The sequence below is a fragment of the Zonotrichia albicollis genome, chromosome 9 (genome assembly GCF_047830755.1).
Source record: "Zonotrichia albicollis isolate bZonAlb1 chromosome 9, bZonAlb1.hap1, whole genome shotgun sequence".
NCBI lineage: Eukaryota > Metazoa > Chordata > Aves > Passeriformes > Passerellidae > Zonotrichia > Zonotrichia albicollis.
In genome coordinates, this window is record NC_133827.1 from 17263062 (window position 1) to 17279731 (window position 16670).

Genomic DNA, 16670 nt, shown 5'->3' on the forward strand with positions numbered 1-16670 from the left:
TAAAGTACGGGAGTGAGGCTTTTCTCATTTAGATTTCCTGAGCCTTTTTATTTTATGCTGACAAGATGCCAGAGGGAAAAGAGCTATAAACTCAGTATTGCATATTTAAAAGATGGTATTTTATTTCATCTTCTTCTTTCCAAATCTTTCCATTTACAGTATACAGCCGTGAACTGATATTTGTAACAAATGAGGAAAAAGGGATAGGAAGTATTGTTGCCAAGGTAAATCTGGTGCTTACTGAAAAATTTTGACTTTGTTTAGAGGTGGCTTCTCTCCCGTATTTGTAAATACTCTTCTAATTAAAAAAAAACTAACCAGAAATCTTTCTCTGAACCACACACAAGTTGAAGAGCCTCAGAGGATAGCTGAGAGAAAACACACTCGGCTGATCTCTGAGGTGGTGCACATGAAATCCAACCTCCACCAATGCAAGATTCAGAGTATGTCTCTCTTGCTGGGGTTTGCTGTGTTGGAGCTCTGGGTAGGACTGAGCTCCATGTGCCATCAGCCTCCCTGCTGTGGCACTGGGGATGGAGAAGGAGCTGATTAGAAGCTGTCTTGGATATTGCTCTGCACCTTCATTGCAACCTGAGTCTCCTGTGCCCTGTGCCTGCTAATCCCTGCACAGCAGAGTTAGCGGTGATCATCTTGATTTGCTTTTCTGAACCTAGAATTCTGCTTTTACTGTATTTGTGTGGTGGCAGTTGTGTCTAGGGTTAGAGTACATTATCATATTTCTGTGGGGTGATTCAAAGCAGTTTATAGTGTTTCTTCTGACAAAGTTTATGCTAAAATTATGTTGTCCTGGACTGGATAAAAAGTTGGCACAAAATCACCCTTTATTTTCCTTTTGTGTGTGAGTTGGCAGGAGTGAACCATACCAACTCATTGCTTTGCTTCTCTGCCTACTGTGCTTTTTGATTTCATAGCAATTATCTGTAACTGCATTTACCCCCTGCTAGAATGACAATTTGATACTGAGTTCTCTAGATCCTATCAGGCTTTGGTTTCTGACTCAAACACAGAGACTGCTGGATGAAGATCTTATATGGAGCTATGAAATGTTGTATCACACCTTTCCTCCTGTGTCTCTCTGTGGAAACTCCTCACACAGCTGCACAGTCTTCAAATAGATCTGGATATAGAGTGGTGCTGTGATGTGAATGGAAGCCATCTAACAGCCCATTGCAAGGTATAGAGAAAGAGCTTAGTTCAATTTCCATTTTTTAGCATACATTAAAAACAATCAGGCAAAGCAGCCCATCAGTGTTATTGGGAGAAGCCTGGCATCTTTATGAGTTAGTGATCAACGGTTAGGATAACGCTTCCCTTTATTGATCATAGCCTGCTGCATTCAATTAAAATGAGAAGTAATTGAATGAAATTAAATCCAACTCACTGGGGGCAACCAAGCATGCCATGCTCGTGGTGAATGTCACCCAAAGGAAAACTTCACACTGGTAATGCATCCATTGAACCATCCTGCTCGCAGCAGGAGCTGGCTGGGTGCCCTCTGCACACAGATTGCTGATCCCTGCAGCCTTGATCAGGGCTGGAGGAGTGCAATCACCTGCTGAGTGTGCACCTCATCTCACCTGCCCGTGGTGACAGGAAGAGGAGTTCCCTTCTTTGAGGAAGTGTGGTTGAGACAGCCTGGTCAGAGAGAGAAAGCCAGATACACCTTCCCAGTGTGAGAAACAACTGCTCACTTTGAAAATATAAAAAAGTTTATTAAACCTTAACAAAAATACAACAAAGGACTGCATAAGGAAAAAGCTGCAGCACTGAGAACTGCCCTCATGCACACCACATGGCCAGTTCCCTTCAGGATGGATGCTCAGTGTTTTACACCCCTGGGGTTGCATCAGCCAGCCCTGGCCCCTCCCAATCTGTCAGGCAGCTCTCCTTTGCCATTTATCAGTGAAAACTGCTTTCTTGTCACTGCATTGGAGCTCAGGTGTTGCCGTGCCCACCCCCTGAGCACCCCCAAGCTTTTCCATTCCCAGCTGCCCCATGCAAGGGACACCTGTGCAGCTTCTTTGTACCTGTCCCAGACAGCCCAGGCTGTGTGATGGCAACAATACAGGGGGAAAGGGAACTGTGGGGAGAACAGAGGGCATCTAAATGACAAAGACATAACTGTACATCACTAAAGATTTTCTTAATATTCACACAATAGTTGTATTTTAATTGCGAGAGCCAATCATCTCATTATCCATCTATAACAATAGTGTATAAAAAGCAATGGGTTTCTAATAAATTGGATTATTGGCCTTCTGGAGACCCAGAGTCTATGTGTCACATTTCACCCATTCCTGACTCAAGGGTGACAAGGAGGAGCATCACTGACCGGCCATGGGCTCTCTCCAGATCCATGCTGCAAACAGCAAGAGCCCCTGGCTTTGGATCACCCAGGGTGGGAAAGCAGCACAGATGCCCCTGGCTCCTCAGCACCGCTGATTTGCAGTCAGAAGTGCAGGTTCCCTTGAGAAGGTCATGCCTGACAATTCAAAGAAGGAAGCTTTGTTGATAAGACAGCAGCCTTTAGGAGCATCAAAGCGTTCAAAATGGCTTAACACACAAAGCAGGGAGCGTTTGGCTCCTCCATGACCCCGGGAGATGTGGATGCTTTCAGCACACCTCTTCTGGCTGGCTTTGCCTCTCCTCAGCAGATGGTGTTGCAGCTCTTCCAGCCCTCCACACCGACAGGGGCTTGGTTTACTGGTGAGCCACAAGGTTATTTCACTCCGACAATGCTTGATTTCTCTTTTTCTCACCTGCAGAAATCAAAGTATTCCCACACCTATCACTTAGCAGTTACTCCTCAGAACAGTTTGTTGCCTTTTCAAGTGGAAATCTACAGATTTGTCACCCTTTGAGGATTAGATGAGTGATCACCAGCCTCTTGCCAGGAGCACAGACAGCTTTGGCTCTGTCCTTGGCTGTGCTGTGCAGCAGTAAATTAGACCACCACTATCTTTTGTGGGGAAATGCCAATATGACTTCTCTGGTGTCCCCAGTTGCCCCAGGAGAGAAAATCATCAAAGCCAGATTTTTCTTTTTTCCTTTTTCCTGAGAAGATGAATTGCAATAGTGAATCGTCCTCTAGCTTGCCTTTTATTTTTTCTCCTCTAGAAAAAAATTGAAATATTTCACCTATGATAACTCATGTTGCATTTTTTTCCTTTTTTGCTACAATTATGACTGACTGCTGTGCATACCTGTAAAACAATTCCTGGCCTTGTGCCTGTGAAGGTCAAACAGCAAAAGAAAAATCTTCTTTCACTGCATGGAGAAAAAGGAACATGAAAACAGATAAAATGTTTTCTTTATCCTCTGGAATTAGTTCTTTTGGCTTGGGAATACTTAATTTTCTGGACAAACAGGGTGCTGGCCAGCATGCTCCCAACTGCATTGAGGGTCCCTTTTTCTAATGAGGAATGAACCACAGTTCACATTGGTGCAGTTTTGTGTTTGGCAGTGAACTTCAGGCAGAAGCAGCTCACATTTTATGGTTCTCTGATTTGTAGAATGTGTAAAAATCAGCAGAGTGAAGATTGTTTGTTTTGCATATTTTTTAAATCACAGACCCACAGTTTCTTTGGCTTTGTTTAATCTTCCAAATTCATGGCCTGACTTTATGATACATTCTTCTTCAGGAATCAGGAACTGTAATGCTTTAAAAGCCTATGCAGAGGCTGTTGGAAGCAATAATTTTGAGGGCAAGATCATTTGTCTGAACACAGTAGTTCTGTGTTGGAAGCAAGAGGGTGGGGAAGAAACACAGTGAGAGACACACACTGAACTGGTTTAAAAATTAAACTGGACAAAGCTTTCCCTATAGATAGAAGAGTTATCTGGTGAACATTGATGTAATAATGTAGGAGCTCTTCTGGCAGCTGAAGCTGGCTATAAAACTTTTATGTTGCCGTTATTACAGAATCATCACTTCAATTGTAGGTTTTATTTAGCGATTTTCTTTTTTAATCACTAAATTGTCTTCAATGAACTTTCTAACTACAAGACTTTCCAAATGAGCTTTCCTCTTTTTCCCCTTTATTCCCCCACCCACATGCTCTGTGGGAGCCAAAGGGCTTCCTATGTCTTGAATGCTCATTCTAGTGGCAGGAACCTGCTTGAAAAAAATCTTGCCAATTTTTTTGCATGTTTCTTTGACCACAGGAGCATTTTAAGTATTCCAAAGAGGTGGTTTCCATGTGGCACAGGTGTGGCCAGATGCACATCACATCTCACCTCCTGGGAATGGCATCCTCAGGAATTACAGACCGCTAAATGAGGAAGCCTCTTGTGGGAACTGAGCAGAAGCATCTGCAGGAAGTCCTGGGTCAGGTGGGGGTGTTTGGACCACTGCTCTATATTCTGTTTCAAACCATTTGCTGGAAGAATCTCTAAGGCTGAACAAGTATCTCCTGGTGTTGCAGGCAGAATTTTACTTTGGGCTTATTCAATTTGGAATTAAAGCATTCACCTGCAAGTTAGTGTGTGAATTTTCCTTCAGCTACTTTGATCCATTTTCATTACTTTTCTGTAGACAAATCCACAACTCCTTATTTGACAATTTGCTTTTTTTCTTGTGCTTGCTTTATTTTAGCAGGATGTAATAGTTGTGCATCAGACACCCAGTTCAGCCTTCAATGGAAAGAAACAAGACAAGGAAAAGAATTAATTTGCCTGGTGTCTAACAAGAGCCTTCTTATTACACATACACTGGTCTTTAATTATGATGATGATTTGGGGCTTTTTTTAAGGGAAGATGAGACTTCTCTTTCTGTGACAGTCATGGGATTGCTGAACTCAGATGGACCCGAGGAAGAGTGGGAGAAGAACACGTTGCCTACAACAGTATCTCAGGCATGTAATGTTGTAATCGAAGAACCCTGACGAAGGCAGGAATGATGCATCTGACTCCATGTTCTCAGAAGGTTAATTTATTGCTTTATGATACTATATTATGTTAAAGAATACGAAACTATACTATACTATACTATACTAAAGAATACAGAAAGGATACTTACAGAATGCTAAAAAGATAATAATGAAAACTCCTGACTCTTTCCAGAGCCCTGACACAGCTTGGCCCTGATTGGCCAAAGAGTGAAAACAACTCCCAGCAGAATCCAATGGAACAATCACCTGTGGGTAAACAATCTCCAACCATATTGCATATGAGCACAACACAGGAGAAGCAAATGAGATAAGAATTGTTTTCCATTTTCTCTGAAGCCTCTCTTGCTGCCTTTCAGCTTCCCAGGAGAAAAACCTTGAGTGAAAGAATTTTTCAGAGAATGTGAATGCCACAGTGTAAGGATTCTTGGCTATCAATCCTTGCCTCCCCATGCAGTTCAGCTGGAGCTGAGTGTGACAGAGGAGAGGGAGCTGCAGTGCCGAGCCCAGCGCAGCCACCCTGGCCTCCCCTGGTGCCAGCTCATGGGCAGGGCTGTCTGGGAGCTTTTCCTGGTGCATAGCTAAGAGCAGTGGTGTGGAAGAGCAGCGATGTGCTCCTGCTAAACAGACCATCCAAGCATCATGGGAATTGGCTTCAGCTTTCTGGAGCTGCTCATGCAGAAACTTGTTAAGGACTCCAGAGGGTGAGTGCTGTCTGCCTGGTGTTACACGGCTGCTGCTTCTGTGTTCAATCCATGCTGGGTCTTCATGGGTTAATCATTTACAAGCGTGAAGTTTCCTGTGACATGCTTGGCCAAATCTAATGTACAGACTTCAATTTGAAGTGAGCAGAGTGCTGAAAAATGAAATGTTTTTTGAAAGTTAAATTGCAGTCATTTATATGAAAATGCCTTAGGTAACTCGTTCCCCCCCAGCCCCCCCCCCCCCAAATATACTAATTTTATAGGACATTAATAATTCATGTGCATATTTGTTGCAGACATAAAGCACAAAAATATCCATTCTTCTGTAAAGCACAGATTTTTGAAACAAATAGGAATTGCTATGATCTGCTGATAGTAATGCTTGATTAGCTCCATAGTATTTAATTGTTGAATAATGTTCATGAGTATTCATTGACACAAATGAGGAACAGGATCCTCTGCAGTGGTTTGCAGGAAGTGCCCAGAACCACCAGGCACAGCAAGATTCACGTGAGGCAGCCAAGCTCAACCCTTGGCTGCACTCAGGGCAAGCTGCTGCACTCTGGTCTGCTAAGCCAGTATGGGAAGAAGATATTAAATATAAGGGATAACATGGAGAGACACTTCCTCAGGGCACTAAAACAGGGATCTCTAGGGAGTTCTTGATTTGTGATGAGTCATTCTCTGTCAAGAGTCAAGGAGGAGCACATCCTACCCTCCCAGCTCCTGCAGCACAAATATTTAATGACAGGGACTCGGCCACTAAGGGTCCTTTGGCACATTGCTATATTAATATTGCCCTTTGAGGGTTTTTTGACTAAATATCATTGTGCCATTAAACATTAAAATATCCTTTATCTCTATTCCCAAGTGTGTGTTGTATATAATAGTAATGTCCTGCTCACACATGGCTGAGTTTCTGTGGTGTAAAACAGACCAACAGCCCCCATCATGTCAGTGCTGTCAGAGCTGTTGTCCTACAGAGCTGAGAAAACTGCCTTTCACTGCATTTGAAGTTGGTGTAGATTCTGCTCTCCTGGTGGGACTTGAGCTGTAAAATGTGTGGGATCAGGTGGGTACCTTGATGTCCATCCCAGAAGGAACTGGAGAGTTGAGTGAAGAAGGCCACGGATACATGCACAGCTCAGGTGTGTTGATGGAGCTCAACTTATCCTGCCCTGGGGTGGATGTCAGTCACTGCCATTGCAATGAGGGACTTAGGCAAAGTGAATTTACTCTGGGTCCTGCATTTGAATTTATGCATTAAACTCTGTCACCGTGATATTTTCTGAAAAATCCCTTCTCCAGGGTTTTTCTCCTGAGAAGCCTCAGGAAAGAAATGTAAACAATAATTATTTGACTGCTTGGAATTTGGTCTGGAGGTTGCTTACCAGCAGGTGAATGTTTGATTGGTTCCATGTGAATTGTTTTTACTTAATGGCCAATCCCAGTCCAGCTGTGTCAGACTCTTTGGTCTGTCACAGGTTTTTATTATTCATTCTTGTCTAGGCTTCTGATGCCTCCTTTCATTTTCTTTAGTATAGTTTCAGAATATCATATCATATCATATATCATATCAGCTTTCTGAGAATTTGGAGTCCAATTCTCATCTCTCACCTCGTCCTGGGGATCCCCCCCCTCACAACACCACAACAAAATTCCATACTGATTTTTCAGAAATGCCAGAAGTTAATGACTTGTTTGCTTGATTTCACTTCACCTCCTGTGATTAGTAATTAAATATGGCAATGGAAAGCATTCCTGCTTCAGGGGATGGACTGTGGAAGACACAGTCATTCTCTTTCCTTCTCAATCCTGCTTGCCATAGCAGACAAGGCCAAAGCTGTTTAATTTTTGCCAGGAAGGTTTCCCAATTATGCATCCTTTTTCATTTTGGTGTGGAATTAGGCATGGGGCAGATGTGTCCGGTCAGGGGAGCTTGGCCATGTCCTGCCTGGAGCTGTTGGAGAGAGGGATGGCGGCCACTGGGAGGATGAGAGGAGTGTGTGGTGCCTCTTGGCATGCAGGTCCAGCTGCCAAGAGAGCTGTCCCTGAAATAGTGTGGTGTGATGAATCCACTCTGAGCGAACTGCTGAGACAGGAAAGGCAGCACATGAAATATGGGAATGACTTTGCATTGCAGGATGATGAGGACTCTTCTGGAAAAAAAAAAGATCAAAGCTCTTGTGCTGCAGGTGAGGCATGCTGGGAAGAATAAGTTCCCTGTGATTACTCTGTGAGAACTATTTAGGATGTTTTAATCCATCAGTGCATTTTTGTCAGATTTTGGAGACACTAGGGCAACTTTATTCAGAGATATGTTGAAGATATCAGTGTACTATTGGAAGAAAGCAAGTCTGAGCATGTCACCTCTGTTGTTAATAAATGTCAGTCCATTTAAGGTGCTCAACAATTTTCTGCAGAAGTTTTAAAGTTTTCATAAAAACTCTTCATTAAAATTATTTTTTCTGTAAAATAATAATTAATATTTACCCATTAACAATAACTCAACCAAGCTTGCATAAACACATTTCAATAAAATGCCTACACATTATCAAAGCATATTTAGATTTCCTTGAAAATATTTCCAGTTATCCTTCCCAGTCTCTATACAGCTTCATTAAAGGATTTTCCTGATCAGGTCAAAATAAATACACTGGAAAAAAAGGGCAGCATGAATGTGGAGTAGAAATGGGAGAGATTAAGTCTGAGATGTTCAGTTCAAGTGACTGTGTTTTGTGCTTGGAAAGGTATTTTAAATGTAATTTCATGTGTACAGCCGAACTTTACAACGTCCCCTTGGTGTGGAAAGCTTAGCTCTGCCTTAGTAGAGAAGTTCTGGTTTAGAGGGTTTTTTTTTCCTCCAGATCTAATTTCCTCTGTGGCTTTGGATGTATTGACTGCAGGACATGGTGTACAACATTATATTTGCGAGCATTTTTAGGAGGGAAAGTTCAGATATTTAGGGCTGCAGACAAGGAGGTACTAATTTGAATTTTTTACTTGCTGCTCCCAAATATTATTACTCTTAGAAGAAATGGCCAAAGGAAGTTTGGTCAAATGCAGCTAATCCTTAGATAGGTTATTTCATGGGTCTGATTTTTAATTTCTCGTGGTGCCAGGTGCTAAGGGATATAGGCATTTTAAAAAATAGAATAATGATAATTGCAAGTGTATTTTGAGGAGTATATTTAGAGGAGAGGACTGCAGCAGTACCTTTAAAGACTAAAAGTGAGTTCTGTAACTCTGTGCTGGGTTTTTGCTTCTGTGGTCTTTTAGTGAGGTGTATTTGCTTTTGAATATGCCTTTGAGGACTCTTGAACAGTAAGAGAGTATAATCAAATCACTTAAGGGTTGATATGGCTTTTTCTGTGGATTATCTGGATGTGGCTGCAATAACAGTGTTGTTTTCCTCTGGCAAATCACTGCTGTGTGCTGCCATGAAATGCCTGCACATTTAAACTTTATTGCAAATTTAAATTTCATTATTTTGCTGGACAGTAATTCCCTGCAGCATTATAAACCAAATCATTAATTGCTGTTCCTAATGTGCACGATCCATTGGAAAACACTAAGCAACACTCACAGTTCCCTTTATTGTTATTGCTCTTTCAGTCCCTGAGGCAACAGATCATATGGAAACTCCTGGGCAATCTCAGAGTGACATTCTGTGCTTCTGACAGAGATGGCTTTGGGCTCCAGATGTTCTGGGACCATATGGTATCTGCATATTGTCTTCAAGAATTATTACAAAATGGACTGATTTGGAGGGGGAAGACAACCTGATCATAAATATTAATCACTGCAGCTGTAGTTTGAATTACTGTAAAAGTGTTGTCATGGAATTCCAGACTTCTGGTTTCACTCACTGCTGTATATTTTCCATATTACTTTATAAGTAAAAATCTATTTTTCAGAGAACTCTTTGTAACCCTGCAGATTATCTGTAAATAAACTGAGTATTTTCTTGACAAAAGCATCTGAACTAAGATGCCCTGTACACACAAAATGCAATTCTCATCAGGAGATCTAAACCAGTGGCTTTCCTTGCAAAATCCTGTTGTCTCATTTTTCCTCCAAAACCCTAATAATCCCAACTGCAGGGATGAACGCTGCTTTTCTGCCTGAGTTCCACGAACACCAGGGCCTCAGTGAAAACCTGCTGCAGTCTCATGATGAAGCCTGAGTGCAAGGGCTTTTTGAATTTGACATTTTCTATTTTTCCTGCAGATAAGTATATTTCAAATTCCTTGGGAACATTTGTTTGGACAAAGCTACCCATTACTAGGTCTGCTGGAGTGCTGTATAATGCTTGTTTAGGTGTTGCTTTCTTCCTGATGCCCCCTGATCCCAATGACATCCACTGAAGGATTTATTTTGTGAGGTGTCCTGTGGTGACTTTATGATGCTGAATTATATCCCCATTGGTGTGTTTAGCCCTGTTTTCTCCGAGATTTGCCCCACAGCAGGTAATGAGGTCACAATTGGTGGTTCACAGCTCACTCTGCTCTCCTGGGCAGGGGCTTGGTTGCAGATCTGGAGTGAGAAAATTTCTGGTGTCCCTCAGGTGTGAGAGGGGCCCTGACCATCCAGCTCAGATGGAGCACGTTCAGGGGAGATGGGCTGCCTGTAAAATGTATTCCCTAGATTACATTTAAGCACAGAGACAGAATTCCAGGTGGGATCTCATGAAGGTGGGGTAGCAGAGGAGAGTTAGATCCCTCTCCCTGCTGCCCATGCTGCTTTTGATCAGCCCAAGACAAACTGGTCTTTGCTTTGGTGGGCTTTCAGTGCTGATTTCAAACTAAGGCCTTTAGTGTAAGAACAGGTTAAAAGACTGGGGAAAGGGTCTAAACCCTTCAAATTTTCTAAATAATCTTCTTTTGATTTTGCTTTTAATTTGTGGCATTAAATGACAGCTCTGTGTGCCTGCTTGTAGAGACCTGTCTGCATATTCTGTAGTGCTGATCAAACAAACCTCAGGTGTCATGTTGGAGTGATGCTCCTGGTGCAGAGCACTTGACTGCTGTCTCACACCCAGGGTGGTAAAAGCACCTTTGGGACCTCGTGCCTTCTCAGTGATATTTTGGTAGAAGCTGCTGTGGCACTCTGGGCACAGTTGCTGTGAGTGGATGAGGAGAGGTTTTGATGCTGAATGTGTGAAAGATCTCCTGCATATTTGTCACCATCATATTTTCTGAAAAATCCTCTTTGCCCAGGATTTCTCTTGTGGGAAGCTGAGAAGCCTCAGAGAAAATGAAAGCAGGGAGAGGGTCTGGGTTCCTACACTGTTACACTGCACTTAGTTTCTTTTGGAAATGTTAGGAATTCGTTTACCATCCTTCTCCTTTACTTCACTCAGCTCTAGGAAATATCAAAATCAGAGGGATAACAAAATATTACATCATCTCAATATATCCTTCCTTTCTTTTCCCCAAAGTTGGAAATTAGTTGAATGTAAACTCAATTTTTTCCTCAAATGTAGTCCAATGTCCTTAGATAGGAGTGCAGGATGGTGCAAAGGATTTCTGCACGCCTCTGGAAAATCCTTTACTGGACCAGGACTCACCACTTGCTTTGCTCTGCAACCAATGCCCTTGCCCTCCTCTTGCAATTGCTTCCATAGCCAAAATTTGGTTTAGTTTTCAGTTAGTTCCTAAGAGTAACTCAATTACCTAAGTTTCAAAATTGAATCCTGATTTGTACCAAAAGCCAATCACCCTAAAACCACCAAGTCTCTAAAAATACTGTCACTGAAAGAAAAATATCCAAATTCCAGAGTGTCAGGGAAGAGCAGCCAAGAAATCTCAGTATACAGAAAGTGTATATTGGAACTGGTAGAGGAAACCTGAGAGTCCATCACCCACTCACCATCACAATGACACATATTAATGAGCACATCCCATCCCACTTCAGGGAATTTACAAGGTTTAAAAAAGTAGATTCCAGTTCTGATCTTTGCTTTCCTGTCCATGATCCTCTCATTCTCCACCACCACTCTACAGAACATTTTTCTTGCACATGTGAGGGCACTTTTAAGTGGCCTCCAAGGAATCCTCAAAAGTGGAGCAAGCCTTCAGGGATAAAGGAAAAAGATTATTGAACTTTAAAGCCATATTCTTTCCCCTCATTCAACCTCAAATACAATACATTTAATTTATTCCAGAAGTTCCATCTTAATTTATTCCCGCATATCCTTGTGGGAACACTAGTTGAAAACTGGCAAATCCAGCAAAAAACTCAGTTTTGGATCAGAGCTCTCTGTCTCACTCTACTCAACCAACAGATGAGCTGATATAATCAATGCTCCCTGGAACTGCCACCAGGGCAAAGATTGAAGGATTTTCATCCCAGAAACCTGCCCTTGTGGCAGGGTGAGCACCTTGAAATCAGCACTCCAGCTGAAAGAGTCCAATAAATTCCTCGCTTGCTAAGCAGGTTGGAGACTGATTTAAAAAACCCCAGTGAAGGCAAACTCCTTCTTTTGGAATGTGTTTGGAGACTGTTCACCCACAGGTGATTGTTCCATTGGATTCTGCTGGGAGTTGTTTTCACTCTTTGGCCAATCAGGGCCAAGCTGTGTTGGGGGTCTGGAAAGAGTCAGGAGTTTTCATTATTATCTTTTTAGCATTCTGTAAGTATCCTTTCTGTATTCTTTAGTATAGTTTAGGATAGTATTCTTTTATATAATACAGTATCATAAAATAACAAATTAGCCTTCTGAGAACATGGAGTCAGCTGCATCATTCCTTCCTTTGTTGGGACACCCTGCAAATACAATATGAGAAGGATGATGTGGTAGCACAAACCACCCAGCATCTCGTTTGGGGCTGTAACTGTGCTGAAAAAGGGTGGATGTGAGCCAGGATTATTAGTGGAGAGCTGAGGGACAGAAGAAGAAAAATGTCATATTCTTTTAGTCTCTAAGTGGCCATAGTAATTGGCCTAATAATGTTATCCTACAGTTATTTATGTGCAGCAGTTCTGGGCAGAATTTCATTTATTTATGTGCTGTAGAGACAAAGATAAGAGAGGAACCATATGCATTTTGATAGATACCATATGACTCTGGTTCTCATCCCCCAAATTCTTCCCATTCCCCTCATCTTTTATAGGAGCAAGAAATAATAACAGATGTGTTTCTTTCCATAGTTGTAATGTTGAGGTTTTAGCTCACTGCTGTTCCATCTGCTTGTTACCATGAACTATGGGAGCAGTGAATTTTCTTGACACTGTTTAGGATATTCTAAAAAGAGAGAGCAGCTAGGAAAAATTAATAATTGAAAAACATAAAACACAAAGCAAATGTGCTTCCCCTCCAAATCCCAAGTGTGGATCTGGGGGTGCTCCTGTGCCTGTGTGGGGATGGCTGAGTGCTGGGCACACTGTTAATAGACATATCACTCCAAGAGATGTGCAGGAAAGAGGATGGACAGACTGTGCACCTGACTGCAGGAAGATGTGCTTAATATGGGGCTTTCTATGGTGCATTCAAACTGATCATGAGATATTATATTCTAAATAAACATCCCAATACCTGGTGTAGCAGATTTTGTATCTGTTACCCCATAAGAAATAGTAATAAAATGCATGGAACTCCCAATCTCAGGGAAGTCCAATTAAAATTAACTATTCAGTGTGGGAACTGGCCTGGCATGAGAATTTTGCCCTTTCTATTTGCAACTTGTGTCAGGATTCTGTTTATTCTCATCTCTTTGTCACCATATCTAGTGGGTAGGGACTGGCTGAAATTAAAGGCAGATGAGCAGGAGGGTCACAATCCCCTCCTTTCCTACCAGAAAGGCAGAGTTCAGACACTCACACTTTTGCTGCCCAACGTGGCATCAGCCTGGTCAAAGGGCACAGTCCTAATTTCATCAAACTCTCTCCATCCACTTTGGGTCAGACAAAGCCAAACTGACACAGGTAATTATTTACTGTTTTACCAAATAATTGACATTACAATAATTGACATTACAATAATGTCATGGGACAAAGCTGGTGTTTCACCTGAGCTGAGCTTGTGAATTCTGAATTTCTAAGTTATATTTGACCAAAGAATTGTCCTCCTTGAGCCACTGCCTGTGACATTGTGTTGGAACAGGAAAACACACCTGCAGACATTCCAGCACTGTTGTTGTAGGGCAGGAAAATGCAAAGATGATTCCCTACCTTTGCTGTGCAGATATTTGCCCATTTTGGCTACATTTTGAGTGGTTTGGGAAGATGTGAAATAACTGGTCAGTCACAGTTTTCACCCTTTAAAAAATAACTTCAACATTTTAATTTTAATAAAATGCTAATACTTAGAATTATCATCTGCACTTGAAAAATACTTCCAATTGATAACAGGGAAGCACCAGGAAATTATATAGGTGAGGATCTGCTGGGCCCTCTATAAGTGTTTAAAAATATACTTAAAATAAAACTACTTTGTGAGCTATTTGCTAACATTAAAAAATTATATAGAGTGGCTAGCTCTACCAATAAGTAGGAAAAAATTGATTGGTGATATTTTTAAAATGTATTTTTAAAAATTTTAATATTTTTTGAGGGCAAAAAAAAAGCTTGTCGTTGGATACCTTTGTATATTAGGTATGATCAGAAGTTTTCTTTAACCATTTTTATACATATCAATTGTTAAAGAAAACGTTGCAGCCAACAATACAATATATATATGTAATTTACATATATATATAAAATTTATATATATCATTTTTATATATGTAATTTACATATATATATAAAATTTATATATATCATTTTATAAATACAGATGAAGTATCTTATATATACATATAAAAGATGTTAAAGATGCTTCATGTTAATTTTTAGATATGAAACCATATATATATATATATATATAAAATGGATTTTTCTGAATGGCTACAGCTCTGGAGCCCAGGGAGGCTGTGGCTGTAGCTGAGGGGCTTTGGCTCGTTGTCAGCTCAGGTTTCTTGTCCCTGTTTGCTGTGAGAGGTGCTGGTGCTGGGTGTGTACAACTGCAGAGCTTTGCCCACAGTCAGGGTCTAATCCAGAGCCCAGGGAAATCACTGAAAGCTCTTCTGGCTCATCACCCACCCCAGGAGTGGATTTCAGTGCTCACCCTTCTCTGGCTCTCTTCCCAGTGATGTGAGAGGGAGTTTTGTCTGATTTAGGACTGCTGAGCAATGGGGGATTTCTCTCTGCTCCAGCCAAGAACATTTTGTGGGGCTGTTGAAATTGCTCTGTATTGGCTGCCTGATTTACATTTTATTTTCTTCCAAAACACTAATCTGAGTTAGGAAGGGCTGAAGGAATAGAATGTCTAGGAGCACATTACCAACACCACTGATATTTAATGACACTGCCTTTGGAATTTCTTTTTAGCTCACTTTTTGCTATCACTGTCTTAGAGCAAAGAAAGCAGGTAACCTTTCCTTTGTTGAGGCAGAACCACAGAATAAATACCTGAACCACAGGCAATGGGGCTGCTGGCAGTGCCCCAGCCATTCCAGGGTGAAAGTGCCAGTGGAAACCAGTGTGTGCTGCTGAAGAGTTACAGAGAGGTGTGAGTGCCCACCCATCCTGGAACTGGGGAAGCTGGCATGGCTTTCTCCTTTTTATTGCAATGTTTTAAGGTACCTGAAATGGCAAAGCAGCAGCAGCAGCAGCTATAGATGGGCAGGGGTTGAGGTGATGCAGTGGTGATGCCTTGTGAAGGCTGACCTAGAACAGAGACCAGACAGAGCTAAAGCATAAAGCAGGGATTTATTAAAAGGATCTCCTCAATGGCTCCACCTTGGGCAGCACAAGAGCCCAGCCAGGGCTGCACCCAAGATGAACCAAAATGGGCACAAAATGCACAACAGGGCACGGGGTCTGTCCCTGGGATCAGTTCTGCTCCATTTGCACCTTGCAGTTCATTGTCCCATTCCAGCTTCAGCCCATGCAGTCCCACCCTGCTTGTTTTTCTCTCTCCAGCCCACGGTGTTTGTGCTCCTGGGCTGAGATTTGGGTCATTTGTCCTTGGTGCCCAGCTGGAGCAGGAATTGTCTCCCTGCTCTGTGCACAGAGCTCACCATCCCTGATATGAACCCAGACCCACACACTAAACAGCACAGAATGTGAAAAATAGAAAAGCTGAAACCTGAGGCATCAAAAGCATTTACTGAAGGGAAACTTCCAGTGGTTGCCTGAAAAGTGTTTGTTCAGCTTACAGGACAGGAACAACCATTACACCTGAGCATCCTAAGAACACAGAGCTGCTTCATGGATTAAAAGGCAAATCCCCCAGAACATGCAGAAATGGTCAGGCACTTGACAGTTTGTCTGCAGACCACCTAGCATGGGTAATTTTGAGGAGACAATTGTTTCAATGAGGACAACTGTGGGTTTGAACATTTCTCTGACTTATTTCTAATCTGTAGCATTTGCAGCAAATCAGTTTGGATTTTTAAAGTATTTTAAGACAGTGCTTCTTTGTAACATCTGTTAGGATACCACTCATGCATTAATAAGCTTTGCAGAGCTGTGGGGATGTAGAAGATCTCCAGAATATGTTTCCAGTTGCCAAACTCTGAATTATGGAAATCATTATCGAAGTGGGGAGCTGTGAGTTCATTAAGAGTTGAATTTGCAGCAGAAGTCAAAGGGGATTCAGGCTTGTAGTAATCTGAAGCTCATTTTTGTTAATTCCCCATCAGTAGGTAAAAGTTTCAGAAGATCATAAGTACTGTGCACCTGGCTCATTGCTAAAACCTTTTTGTGTTAAATGAGATCTGTAAAATTCCTAGTTCTGTAAAATATTGAAGTACATACTGAAGTCAATCCTGTTAAATCCAGCAATTAATTCAATACCGGTGAGTTTTGAGCACACACCTAAAGCTAAAACATGCCCTTACCTTCTTTGTGAGAGAAGTGCTTCATTCTTTAAAGTTTTCATGTGCCTCAAGAGCTGCATTATTTTATCCGGACATGTTTGGTCTCCTCCAAATGCTGTTCCAGCCTCTCAGGAATACTGTCCATCCTCCCAGCAGAGGTATTCTGACCTGCTTCTGCATCCAAGTGCTCCAGAAG